Below are 14,611 nucleotides of genomic sequence, written 5' to 3' on the forward strand. Positions count from 1 at the left end.
ATTCTCCATGGTAAGACGAATTGAAAAAGTATCACATAGGGGGGTATCAGAAGTTCCTGAAAAATGTATCACGTATTTTGTGAATGGCCTCTGACGGGCTAGCTGGCTCCCGATTAGGGCCTTAAAAGACCATCTTGATTAGACGGTCCAGACCATGCCCTAAGTGGAAGCTAGTCCGGCCGGAAAATTTTTACACGGAAGATAAACATTATGCAGAATTCCGTTTAAAATAAGCTCAAGAACATTAAAAAATGTTAATTAATTGTCTCATTGCTGTGAATGATATGTTATAATAAGCTGACGTGAATCCAACCACAATTGTACTCAATTTATAATCTAATTTATTTTTCAAGTTAATAAAGTAAAGTAGCCAACTAACATCTAGTTACTAATTTGAAAAATATTCTATAAGTTAATAAAAATCAACATAGGTGCGTTGAAAACCATTTGATTTCGAAAGTTTACATTTATTTTGGTGAAAAAGCGAAATTCTCGTAAATTATCGAAAAGAAAATCGCTTGAGAACTTACCGGTAAGTTCTTGGCGTTACTGACGTAAGTGGTCGCCTTTTAAACTCTAGTCGGAAAGGGTTGCAGGGGACTCATTCATAATGTAGTTACGACTTTTCTTGATTGGACGACAGAACTTCCGAGAGGCTAGAATGGCTGGCGTGACATATCCCTGGTCCAAAGAAAGACCTTTTTTAAAATCAATTTTTTACGTTCTCATTCAAGAGAGTGTAATGTAATAGTTCAAATTTTAGATCTCTGTTTTTTAACGGATCTTTACGTTTCGGCACTCACATAGTCCGAATATCATATAATTTTGTCGGTGTCTATCTGTATGTCTATCTGTATGTCTTTACGTCTATCTGTATGCCTGTCTTCCTGTATGTATGGTTACTTGAATGTTGTAGCCACGCTGACTTTTGAAGGATTTCTCTAAGCAAATCAGCCTTTGATAAACTTCTTAAGGTTCCCAAAATGAAGTTTAGGTTCGTCAAGCAGATATTTCTAACCCAAAATAAAAAAATGTAGAGCATTTCCAAAATTTGAATTTTTTTTTTAATTTTAGAAATTTTATCAACATTTCTTATAGATGGATAGATTGCATGAAAATTATGCAGATAAAATTTTCAATTTCAATAGAAATTAGAAAAGTTCTATACTTTTGAAAATTTTGAAAATGTTCAGAAAAATAGAACAAAATATTTTTCTGATAGAATAGGAAATTTCATTTGAATTCCTCACAACATGTGAGGATTAGACAAAAATTTAAAAAGTTAGAGCTTTTTCCTAATTTAAAAAACAAATTTTTATGAGTTTTAGAAATTGTTGTCAAATTTTCAGGTGCACGGCAAAAAGATTTGGAAATTATTCTGATGACATTTTTAAATTCGGTACAAATTAAAAAACTTATATGCTTTCCGATGTTTTAAAAATTAAAAAAAAAAGGAATATTTTTTTTTAATAGGTTAAGGAATATTAATCATAATTTCTACTAGATATAAAATATATGTATTTCGAAACTAATTTAATTAAATTTCTTAATTAGACAAAAGTTCAAAAAGTTCGATCATTTTCAAAAATATGCAATTTTTGTTTTTAAGAGATCCGTAAGTTCAAAGCATTGTTTTTAGTAAATTTGAAATGTACCGGCGCAGCGGGCATATATTTTTATTTACAAGTTGGCCACCAGGAGGGCTCACTCGGTTTATTTGAAGCGTTATCTCGAAAATGGCTAACTTTGAAAAATGAAAAAATATGCAAATTAGTATTATTTAAAGTAATTTTATTTATTTTTACCAACAGATGAATGTAAAATAGTTTGCACCATCATTTAGTAATTCTATTATAGACAAGAAAAAATCTCAACAATTTTGAATTTAAATTTGTGATATAGAAAAATAAACTGATATACTTTTTACATTCTCATCATAATAAGAACTTGACTTTCGCGATTTTTTTGGTTAATAATTAGATATTTTCTTTAGCCAATTTTTTTAAACATAATATTCCTAGCAGACTCTGTTCCCTGGTTTTTTGAAAACTCGTCTTCTTATATTTATATTCAGATTCTCATATATTTTGTGCGAGCAAATTCGGATTTGTTAGGCGAGAAAAGCGTGTTGTTTGAATTTCAAATTCAATTCAAATGAAGATTTCCCGCCAGTCCATCGTAATCCAAGTTGAGAACGCGCCCTCTCTTATCGGCTGTGGGTACAGTGCATATTTTTCTGAGACGTCACTTGTCGCCATCTTTGTTTGTATTTTATACCATGGAGGAAGCAAAGAATTTCGTCCAATAATCCAATTTCGCGTTTTTTCTCAAACGGTTCTCAATTCTCATTGACTCGGACTCGACACTCTGCAGGATAGCGACTTGAAAGTGGAAGTGGGTGGACATGCAATATCGTTTGACGTCGCGTCGCCCTGGGTGTAATATCGGCCCTCCCGTGGGAAATCGCGACTCTCATTTAAGGTTACTTTTCGGGCAACAATAAAGTGCTATGTAGTATGTGAGAAATACGCTCGCTCGGTGAAAGTCCGTTAGCGGTTGCCAGTAGCCTCGTCAAAGTTGGAATTCGTTGCGACTTCCTTCGATCCTTTTCCTAATAGTGGTTCTTACGTTTCGCATCTGCTGCCCTGTCGTTGTGGCACTTTGACGTAAACAGCTACATTTGTTATCTTCCTTGAAAGTCGCAAACGGGAAAAGCCCCGTTGGAAAAAAACGCCTGTTGTTTCGATCTATGCTGTAAACGTAAACGAGATGTCCTTCGATGTCATCGGACGAATCCTTCGGTGCCTGCCGCACTTGCTGGTGCAACCAAATCAATTCAATTCGCAGTTTCTTTGCAGTGGTGATTGTCTCTTATCCTCTGTCAAAAATCAATTGGGAGGATAAAGAACAATGCTATAACGACTGCTAACTAACTTCTTACGGACCTGTAAGTAATTCACATTTTTTTATCTTGTGTGATCTCTCCACCCTTCCTTAAATAAATCTTTGGCATGCATTTCTTCGCTGAAAATGAGATCAGATGCTTTTAAATCTAGGTATTTTCCGCGTCACAGGCTCGATCAGTTTCCATCAGCTAAATGCATCCTTTATCAGTCACATTTTAAATTTAAACACCTTTTTTTCTATCCAATAATAATGAAGCAAAATGGTTTTTAAACTAGGAACGTTGGGTTTGAAGTTATGAAATTTCGAGTGAAAGAAATCTGTACTTGATTGATAGATTTTTAACTACAAACAGTTGTAAAATATTTGTTTATTCACATGGCAAACTAGTGTATACTGTTGAAAAAACTGAGTTTTACATGTAGTTAGAACAATATTTTAAGACACACTGGTCAAGTATTGCCCTTTTAAATGCAATTTTGACATTGTTCCGGCTTCACTCGAATTTTTTTCATATCATAAAAGTATGTTTTGCAAAACAAGTTTCCATCCCGATTCTAGAACCTGGGATCCTTAACCTAAAACTAAATTTTCTTTATTCAAAACATGGGGTCTGGGGTCAAAGAAAAGACCGGGGTTCTTTTTATAAATAACAGAAATAATCATTGAACTAGTCGAAAACAAACAAAAATTAAATGGAGTACAAATGAAAACGATTGAAAACGAAAAGAAACTATAGAATGTTGAAGTTTTAATCAAAATTGTGATTTGGGACGAGATGAGGCGTTCTTGACTTGCTTGCCCTAACCTCTTTATGCAACTGGCAGCAAAGTTTTTGTTCGCAAGGTTTGAGTTGTTTCGAGAGGAGTTTTCGAAAATAGAGAACTGCAATGCTGAGAACTTACAAGGAAAAGCTGACATTCGAGTTTGAAGAGTGTATGGCTGCTACTGTAAAAAAATGTTATAAAGAAATTCTTGTGTCAGAGCAGCTGGAATAAGATTAAAAAAAAAAGTTTTATAGTTGTTTTTTCAGCATACTCAGAGCGAAGTTTTCATTTTTATTACGACTGATAAGTTGCTGGAAGCTTCTAAAACTTGTATTCTTTAAGTTTTGCAGAAAAAGTTCCCATTTTTATGCAATGCAAAACTATAGGTTTCTAGGTTTTTTTACTTGAAATTAGACGAATTAAAATCTATAAGGAAAAATATGATTATATTGAGCATTAATGGCATTTATACTTTTAAAAATTTATAAAACCCTACGCCTAAGCAGGATTCAATCGGTAATAATTATGTTTTAAATATAATGATTGTGAATTCTCTTTTGTTAAAGCTTTTTCGACTTTAGCGAATATATTAACGTCATGTGTCTCACGTTTTGAACTCGAATAAAGAACGCCAAATTTTCTAAATTGTGTTGAACTCTGTTACAATTATGTAGAACTCTGTTACATTTCGACCAAAATTAAAAATGTAGAACATTTTCCAAGTTAAGGAAACAAATTTTTAAAGAGTTTAAAAAAATATTCTCAGCATGTCTGGTACACGACAAAAAGACTTTCAAATTATTCTGAGCCCATTTTTAATTTTAATGAAAATTAAAAAAGCTACATGCTTTTCAACATTTTGAAAATTTTTAACAATAGAAAACCTATTTTTCCGATAGAATCAGTAATTTCAATGAAAATGGTTACTAGATATCAAATATATCTCAAAACTATTCCTACCAAATATTTCGATCAGACCAAAGTTCAAAAAGTTAGATCATTTTAAAAGTTATGCAATTTTTGTTTTGAAGAAATTGAACACAAATTAAAAATTTTATTATTGATGTAGGTTTTTTGACCAGGGAAATTAATTAATTGTTTAAGATGTTAATTTTGTTTGTCGACTTGGTCATGAAGGAGCTGGGCTCATATCCCAGCTGAGCTAGAGAGCGTTTTTTTCACAATCTTAAGAATTAATCAATATTTTAATAATATTGATTATGACCAATAATAATAATCAGGTAGATCACCTATATTGGAATATTTTAAAATCCCAGTGAAATGATCGGTGTTAGGTAAGTTCCTCTAAAGAAAGTAACTCGTTACGTTACTTTGCAAAAAAGTAACTCGTTACCGTTACAGTTACTTTTTCAAAAAAGTAACTCGTTACAGTCACTAGTAAAAGTAACTTAAGTTACTTTAAAAGTTACTTTTCATATCCCAATCATCATATAATATGAAATTTCTAAAATCAGACAAAACTTAACTTCGAAGTTTCGGATTCGCTTGAAGCAATATGTCCAAAACGAAAGTTTTTTTGTTTACAAATCAGATGAAGACCAGCGCGAAAACGATAATCTTTTGTTTCCTCGTCGCGCGCAATATTTAAAATTGTCATCCTTTGTATAGAAGCAATCAAAAATATACAGAAAAAATATAAAGTAAAGAAAAAGTAACTTTTAAAAAGTAACCAGTTACCGGAAAATAGTAAATAAGTTACTTTACAGTTACTTTTTTCAAAAAATAACGAAGTTACTGAAAAAGTTACAAGTAACTGAACTTTTAAAGTAACTTCGTTACTTTTAACGAGTTACTACCCAACACTGGTAAAAATGTAGTTTTTTTATTTTTGGCACGTTTCGGTGAAACCCTGGAAGATGAGTTCACTTTTTCGAAAATTCAAAATTTCCCTCTGTTAATTAAATGGGATTTTGAAGTGTCCGGTGGCACGTGTTAATATTCGAATTTAAAAGAAGAAAAAAATTACGGATTTCCTTTCTCCGGAAATGGATACTGGGGGGGGGGGGGGGGGGGGGGGGGGGGGGCGTCTTGCCCTGTAGCTTAAAAAGCGTTTTTGGACCACCCTGTTCTCCATGTTCTATTTCGGCCGATAATATCATTATTAATAAATCTTCAAACCATATTGTCCATTCGATTGTAACGATTCTCTCGTAACGATATTGGACTGTATCGACTGCGCTCAACAGTAGTGTGTGTTTGTGTGTGTTAATGCATTTGAAATCAGTGATGCTAATTGAGTCACCTTTATCTGCGCATGTTTGGATTATAGTATAGTTGGTTGGCTATAGTGCGCGCTTTTATTTGGAGGACGCGAACTAGGGCCAATGAGCGCGATTATGTTCAATCATGCGCAAGTATTTTTGGATCACTGTTGGGAATACTGATGGAATTGAAATTCGAAGTCTATATAATACGAGTCAGCGCTTCCCCTCTACCCCCACCTCACAACCTCGTCCATCTGTGCAAGCTGAAGCTGTAGGAGAGTGAAGAAGACTGCCGAAAAACTGTGTCTTAAGGTTTGCGGATGTTTTTGAAACTGTTTTTGTTTTTTCAAGTTAGTTTTTAAATTTTTTCGGGGGATTTGAAGACTCGATACATCAGAATAATGGAAAATTGTGATCTGTATGATCTGAAAGATTAAGATCTGAGTGAAAATGTCAGTGCAGTGCCGTTGATCACTAGTGAATTTATTGTGGCAGATTATTCAGTCACACAGTTCTTAAGGGTGACCACGTGACCAAACTAGTCCCCGGTTATGAACTTTTTTTTTTGTGTTCACTTTGTCCACACGGATTGAGATATCGTGTCTAAACTTTGAGAGATAAAATAAAAAGCATTAAAGAACGTTTGTATACATCAATGTGTTTATAATTTTAAAGAAAGTTTATTTATAAATTGATGAAATAGAATATTACCATTCGAGTTATAGCACTTTGCAGATTATTTTTGGTTTGATCCATTTTAGATTTTTTGATTCGCTCATGTTGAGCCCTGACACCAATTTTATACTAAATCGTCTAAACCTTAACAAAATTAATATAAGAAATACAATTTGCACACTCGTTGTAAATTAACAAATAAGTATCTGCAGACATGTAACCTATCATTATTTTTTGGGCATTTTTAGCGATTTCTAGCGGAGAAAAAAATAAACTTTGAACGTCGATAAAGTCGAGGTCAAGTGACTAAGTTCGTTCATGAAATTTTTATGTAAAATGATTTTCATTTTTTTGGTCCTAAAAATAAAAGATAAATGTCAAATTGGAAACATAGCAACACCAGCAATGTGCTGAAATTTACTCGGCGGAGTTTTCCTACCAACTTCCATAATTCTTGACGTTGAATCAATCAGCTGATAAGTATTGTTGATAGTGAACCAACCAGCGGGACTCAGCGTCGGGCTCGCATTGTCTTTCGCTCCCGGGCGAAATTTTATTTTTAATCTTAGAATTGTTTCACACCAGTACAAAAAACCTACAAGAATCTATAACCATTAGAAAATGTTAATTATTTTCTGAAGATGCACATTTCTGAAGATGGGACTTGGACGGATTTCGAGTATCACATTCTAAGATGTTCCTCGATTTTTTTTAAATCGAGGCATCTACTTTATCGACGTTAAAAGCTTATTTCCCATTCCTGTAGTATTTTACTAGAAAACTTTCTTCGTAGTTATAAACATTTTGATGTATATAAACGTTCCTTAGTGCTTTCTGTACAACTTGCTAAATCATGAACACGATATCTCAATCCGGTGGACGTAGTGAGGACCAAAAAAAATGAAAATCATTTCATTCTCTACTCAAAAATTTCATGAACGAACATAGTCACGTGATCTCGACTTTATCGAGTTCAAAGTTTCTTTTTTTCTCCGCTAGAAATCGCTAAAAATGCTAAAAAAAAGAATGATAGATTACATGTGTGCAGATGCTACATTTTTTATTTGCAACGAATGTGCAAATTTTATTGCTTATATAAATTATTTTAAAGGCTTAGACAATTTAGTCCAAAATTGGTGTCAGTGCCTAATATTCGCGAACCAAAAAATCCGAAATGCATCAAACCAAAAATTATCTGCAAAGCTATAACTCGAATGGTAATATCCTATTTCATCGACTTATAAATAAACTTTCTTTGAAACTATAAACATATTGATGTATACAAACGTTCTTTAGTCCTTTTTATTTAATCTGTCAAATTTTGAACACGATATCTCAATCCTTGTGGACACATTGAACACCAAAAAAAAAGCTCATAACCGGGGACTAGTTTGGTCACGTGGTCACGAAGAGCATGCCCTTAAACTATAAATAATTAAAAAGTATACCAAAGTTTTGAAGTTTATATCTTTTATGAAGCTGTCTTTGTGGTAAATGTTAAGTGCAAGGAGTGTAATGATACTTTTCTGTTTATCGGTTGAGGTTGATAAAACATTTGTTTATTTTTAATTATAAGTTAATGTTTTAGTGGTTTTAGTTATCATTTGCTATTAATATGAGCATTAACATTAAGTAATATTCCTGTGAAGCATCGAATTTGTTATAATTTTTTGTTATCAAATTCCATTTCTTACGTAAAATACGATGGCAACTTGTTGAGATTTTGAGATTAGGTATAATTTTTGAACATTAACATTAAGTAATATTTCTGTGAATCATGGAATTTGGTATAATTTTAGTTATCAAATTCCATTGTTGGTGCAAAATTCGATGGCCACTTTTTGAGATTTTGAGGTTAGGAATAAATTGTAGAATACAAGAGCGATCTTTGTCGCAGAATTAGATTATTCGTGTGATATTAGGTAATAGCATACAATCGTTGCAGTAATGCATTCTTTTTTGCCACTTAATTGTAAATCACTTTTATATCTACAAAGGAAATAAAGGAATATTACTTAAGGTTAATTTCTACATTTATAGCAAATAATAATTAAAATATGAACTTATACCTAAAAGTACACAAGTGGGACGATGGTCGTGGGGGCTAAAGCGTAGGCTTTGGACCCACCCCGTCGGCTTGTAGGTTTCAATTCCCGTTTTGCACTCTGGAAGAACCTCGGCGGTTCATGTGGTGAACACTAGGCTAAGTACTTTTGCTCTAAGTACTTTTAAAGCTGTTGTTCTTCGTGCTTCAGAACCTACCTTTTAAACTGTAGGTCCCCCTCCCACCACCAAGTATGCGGGTGCTGGGTGTGTAAAGGAATAGGAAAGAAGGTACAAGAAAAATGTCAATCAATGGCACCATACTGACATTTTCACTCAGATCTTTATCTTTCAGAGCATACAAATCAATTTCAAAAACCTCCAGCAACACGCGCAAACTATAGGGATATTCGGGCAGTGTTATTCTCCCCATGGTCGGCGAAGAGTTAGTTTTTGACCAACTAAAAATGAATTTTCAACAAAATATTTGAATCCTCATCCAAAAGGAAGTATTTTCAACAAAGTAGTTTTATTTTCCTAACAAAAAATGCGGATTTTTAACAACATTCGTGCATTTTAAAACAAATAGTTCAATTTTTAACGAAAAGATATCAAGTTTCAATAAAACATATCCATTTTTAAACAAAGATATGATAATTACATTTTTGGTTTAAACAAATTAATATTCAACACAAAATAATAATGAAATTACCCATACATTAGTCGACACATTAACTCAAAAAGATGAATTTGATACCAAATATTTGAATTTTATACCAAACACAATCTAACGCGATTAGTGATTCATATGGGTTTCATCGAAATACTTAAATTTTCAGTTGCAAAAATTAATTTCTACCCTAAAATAGGAAAGTTTTTACAAATTAGTTCAATTTTCAAAGACAACAGATTTTCTCCTAAAATTGTTCATCGCCAACCAAAAAAATGAATTAAAAAGAAAGCCAATCAAGGAATTGAATTTTCAACACAAAAATATGAATTTTCATTACATAATATAATAATTAGTATTTCAACAAAAAAGATTTCAATTTTAAATAAGCCACAATTTAATTTAACTAAAAAAGACGAATGTTCAACCGAGAAAAGATTTTTTTTTGACTAAACAGTTGCATGTTTAACTAAAAAAATTTATTTTCTAGCAAAAAATACATTTTTAAGAAAATGCATACATTTTGATAAAACATTTGAATTTTTAACCAAGGATATTAATTTTTTTTTAAAAGGTGAGCTTTCAACCAAAACGTTGAATTTTAGTATAACAATGATCACTTTTTTACAAAAAATGGAGAATACTTAAATCTTCATTGAAATCAATAATTTTTAATTTAGAAAAGCGAATTCTTCACAAAAAAATTTAATTTGGAAGCGTTTGATATGAAAAGAATTCGAATTAGTAATGCCATAAAATCGAATTTTTAATTACTGAGTTTTCGAAAGCCCAAAAAAGTGCAAATTAATTTCAAATCATTATTTGATACTAAATAGTTGAATTTTCTACCAAACAGATGAATTTTCAATCCAGAAGGTTACATTTTCTACAAAGGTAGATGAATTTCTAAAAAAAAATTTATTAAAAATATTAATTTCCAACCCAAAAAATACATTTTTAATTAAAAATATTAATTTCCAACAAAAAATACATTGTCAATTTAAAATATTAATTTCTAACAAAAAAATATATTTTTAATTTAAAATATTAATTTTTAACACGAAATGGATATTCAAATTTTCAACGAAGAAGATCAATTTTTTACAAAAAAAAGACGAGGTTTGAAACAAATAATTGAATTTTTAATTAAAAATGTCAGTTTTCAACTAAAATCGGACAGTCACATTTTCAGTTAAAGAATTTAATTTGCAACAGAAAAAAAAAGGAATTTTCAACCCAATAGTTTAATTCTCAATCAAAAAGATGAATTTTCAACCATGAAGATTAATTTCCTACAAAACACACAAATTTTCCTCGAATTTTTTAGAATTACACACTGTAAATTTAATGATTTCATAATTAAAAATGTCGAATTTCTTTTACTGTATGAATTATCAGAGCAAAAAATTTGTAAACTATAAAAATCATTTGCATTTACTTAGGTATTTTTCAAGCTGCATGAATTTAAAAACTGAAAACCCACTTAGCTATTAATTCATTTTCAACTGCATTTCTTTGAAAATGCTGCATCAACCTTTTTTATCATTACAGATAATTTAATTTGTATGTAAACCATAATTTTTCTACTATTCCAACTATGCGACATTCAAATAGTGCATTTGTTGACCTTTGTAAACAGCAATTGGGCAAGAAAAACATCTTTTTCATTTAATTTTACATTATACATTTATTATACTATGTAATTACTTTAATTTGTCAACGAAAAAACAGAGAATAATACTTGTATTATAAAAGTTTCAATTTTGATACTTCCACTTTAAAGTCTTATTATGTGTATATTTAATGCTTATCAGTAGTATCATTTTTACAGGAGCATGCCATAAGCAATTATCAAGTCTGATATATGTATGTACTAGCATTTTCAAGAAGTCTGCGGGAAATATATGGAAATTTTATCATGCGCCTTCACTGGACACCCTGTAGTTTATCCTTATGTATCTTGAGCCGTTGAATCCGAATTCGACCTCAGAATTGGGATTTAATGGTAAAATTTTCTCCTAACGTAGGGGAAAAGTAAATAATCTAGAGAAATCTGGAATCTGCGGTGATAATTGTAAAATAGCAGAATGTTTGTACTTTGCAGCTAATAAATGCACTTGTAAGTATTTTTAACCGCTGAAACCAAATCCGACCTTAGAAATTCTCCAAGACGTCAGATTTTTTCCCTGGCTTAGGAGAAAAAATTAAAAGCAAGAGAATTCTGGAATCTGTTAATGTAATATTTGTACGATGGCAGGTGATACGAACCTTTATGTTTATTGAGTAGCTGAATTAAAATTTGACCTCAAAATCAATCTACAGGGAGTCATATTTTCCTTAGCCTAGGGGAAGTAGTAAGAAATTGAGAAAAGTTTACGGTTTTGAGTAGGGTATGTTCATATACATTAAGGTTGATTAAAGTTTGTGAGTAAATATAAATTCTTCATGTATCTCGGGTCGCTTAGTGCAAGCGTAGCCTCAAAACGTCTTTACAGAGGATCTGTTCTTCCCTAGTCGAGGGGAAAAAGTGGAAAATAAAAAAGTAGCCTTAGGTTTTATGCAGACTACATTTACTTGAACAGAAAACGATGAATAAATACGAAATCTGTTCTTATTTCGCGTAACTTGTTTCAAATCTGATCTCGCAGGTACTATACATTGTCTCAATTTTTTGTTCACCTAGGGGAAATTGTAGAAATGTTATTGTGTGTGTCTGTGTTTAGTTGGGTATATACGACTATCCTACTCGTAGACAAAAATTGTGGCACTAAAAAGTGAATTTATGTCAGTTTTCAACCCTGCAACTTGAAATATGAAAATATTTTGTATTTATTTATCCGTAGTGTATATAAACATACCTTGTGTAAAACTCTTAAGTTTTTCTCAATTTCCTACTATTTCCCCTAGGCTAGGAAAAAAAGAACGCCTTGTAGATTGATTTTTAAATTCAGCTATTCAATAAATATTCAGGTTTGTATCACCTTGCCATCGTACAAATATTACATTAGCAGGTCCCAGAATTCCCTTGATTCTAAGTTTTTCTCCTAGGCTAGGGAAAATCTTACTCCTAGGGGAATTCCTGAGGTCGGATTGGGTTTCAACAGCTCAAAATACATAAAAGTGCATTTATTAGCTTCAAAATACAGACATTCTGCTATTTTACAATTATTACCTTAACATATTCCAGAATTCCCTAGATTTTTTACTTTTCCCCTAGGCTAAGGGAAAATGTTACAGTTAATTTCAATTTTCAGGTTGGATTCGGTTTCAGCGGCTCAAAATACATAAGAATATACTAGTCTCGTACACTGTTCAGATAATCTTTTTTCGGGACCTGTGTATTTGTATAAATGACTGACATGAAAAAACTCGGAAAATCGAAAATTACATAAAACACAAAGAATTTTCTACTGATTTTTTTTATTAGCAGATGAAACTTCTCTTTCGTCTGATTTTCTGGCTTTCAGAATAAAGTAACGTGAAGTATTCATCATTTTCGCTCTATTATTGACAATTTAGTTCCCAAAAGTGTTAGCAGCTGACTGTATGTTAAGCTGACGTAACCACATCTTCGAATGGAGTTGGAACCTATTTCTTAATTAAGGGCTCATTTAATGCAAATTAAATACCCTACTGCCAAATATAATGCTGCATTATATAAAAAAAGCCAGGGATTACGCTAGCTTAACGTTAAGATGACGAAACCCCATGTGAAATAAATGTTAAATCAAGTTCTGGCATATCACATAAATAAGGGATCATTTAATGCCCCACTGCTAAATTTAATGCTTCACTATAAAAAACCGGGGTTACGCTAGCTTAATGTTAAGCTGACGGAACCCCATGTGAAATAAACGTTGAATCGAGTTTTATCCTATCACATAATTAAAGGGTCATTTAATGCTCTCCAAAGCCACAAAAAATTATTCTCCAAAAGCCACCCCTGATACTTTTTATATTTTTTGGGAATAAATAATTCTTGAAATAATCTAAATATATTTAAACAATTAAATGTTGTTGAAGAAGTCATAGGAAATATTAAAATTGTTCATTAGTAATCATTTGTATGAAAACGACGACAGGAAGTTCTAAAAATTAAAAGTTACATGTGAAAATACAGTTTTCTGATTTTCTGGTGATATTTGGGGAACTAGGGAGGGGGGGGGGGATAAAAGTTATTAGTATGGATTCCTTTAATATATACTCTTCTTCAATCCCTACAAAACTTGGTACTTTTAGATGAAGCCCTGGAACATGTGTTCCATTTTTATAAAATAAAACATTTCCCCCTGATAATCAAATGGTATTTGGAAGTGCCCGGTGGCGCATGAATATATGGATTTCGAAAATCATATTACGAATTTATTTCCTCTGGAAATGAAAACCACATAAATAATTTTTCAACCCGTAACTTCAAATTCGCATTTAAATAACATGGAGAAATTTTGGATTCTCACTATATTGAACCGATGCTTCAGGGTTTCATCGAAACAAGCCAATTTTTTAGAGATTGTAGAAGATTGCCTACGAAATAAAACCGTACTAATAACTTTCATTTTCAACCCATCCTCCACCCGCCAACCCCAACCCTGCAAAGCGCTACAAATGTGATTCACAATGAAAGAACTACGTTCTTACAAATTATTGTTCATTTTCAGCAATTTTGGTCATTTCTTTAAAGCAAATAATTATTAGTGGAAAATTGGAATATCCTCCATTACTTTTTTTGCAATTTGTAATTGCTAAACAAATTCAACTTATTCAAACATTTATTTTTTCAAAAAAAAAATTTAAAAGAAATCGTATTTTCCTAATGAGGTGTAATAGTTATTTTTTGAAGTAGCACAATTTTTAAAAACATTATTTGATATTTTTTTAAAAATAAATATTCTTTCTTTATAAAATATATAAAAACTTGGGAAGACAATGGAGCCCCCGCTTGCCGCTCTTGCACTACGCCTCTGGTATACGCCCATGTACTGTACAAAACGCGCCAGTTTCAAGCGAGAAAAAATAATCTCCATTTTCAATTACAAAAAACAACAAGAACATTTTCGTGAAAAAGCGAGCTGAACGATTCGGAATAATTGCCTTTAGATTATGTGATTAAAATATTGTGGCCAACAATTCATGCGTTTAGATGTAGTTTTGATGTAGCCAAATTGACAACCGTTTGAGGGACACATGGGAATACAGGCGAAAAAAATGAACTGAAATTGTTCCCATGCAATAGGACCAAGATCGTTTACAATAAATATGTATAGAGAAAGAAATCTGCTTTAGAATAAAAAATACTTTTCACTGAAATCTATACTTCATATTTTAAT

The 14,611-nt window shown here is 31.8% G+C and overlaps 1 protein-coding gene across 2 annotated transcripts in view; it reads left to right on the top strand.

Moving 5' to 3' along the window:
• Positions 1-2,295: 2,295 nt before the first annotated feature.
• LOC117166937 (activated CDC42 kinase 1) overlaps positions 2,296-14,611 on the top strand; it is a 57,191-nt gene continuing 44,875 nt past the window's right edge. For both annotated transcript variants that reach the window (XM_033351409.1, XM_033351410.1), the window contains exon 1: positions 2,296-2,947. The gene's annotated coding sequence lies outside the window, so the exon portion shown is untranslated. The remainder of the gene's footprint in view (positions 2,948-14,611) is intronic.

This window comes from Belonocnema kinseyi, chromosome 2, assembly GCF_010883055.1.
Source record: "Belonocnema kinseyi isolate 2016_QV_RU_SX_M_011 chromosome 2, B_treatae_v1, whole genome shotgun sequence".
In the NCBI taxonomy this organism is placed as follows: domain Eukaryota; kingdom Metazoa; phylum Arthropoda; class Insecta; order Hymenoptera; family Cynipidae; genus Belonocnema; species Belonocnema kinseyi.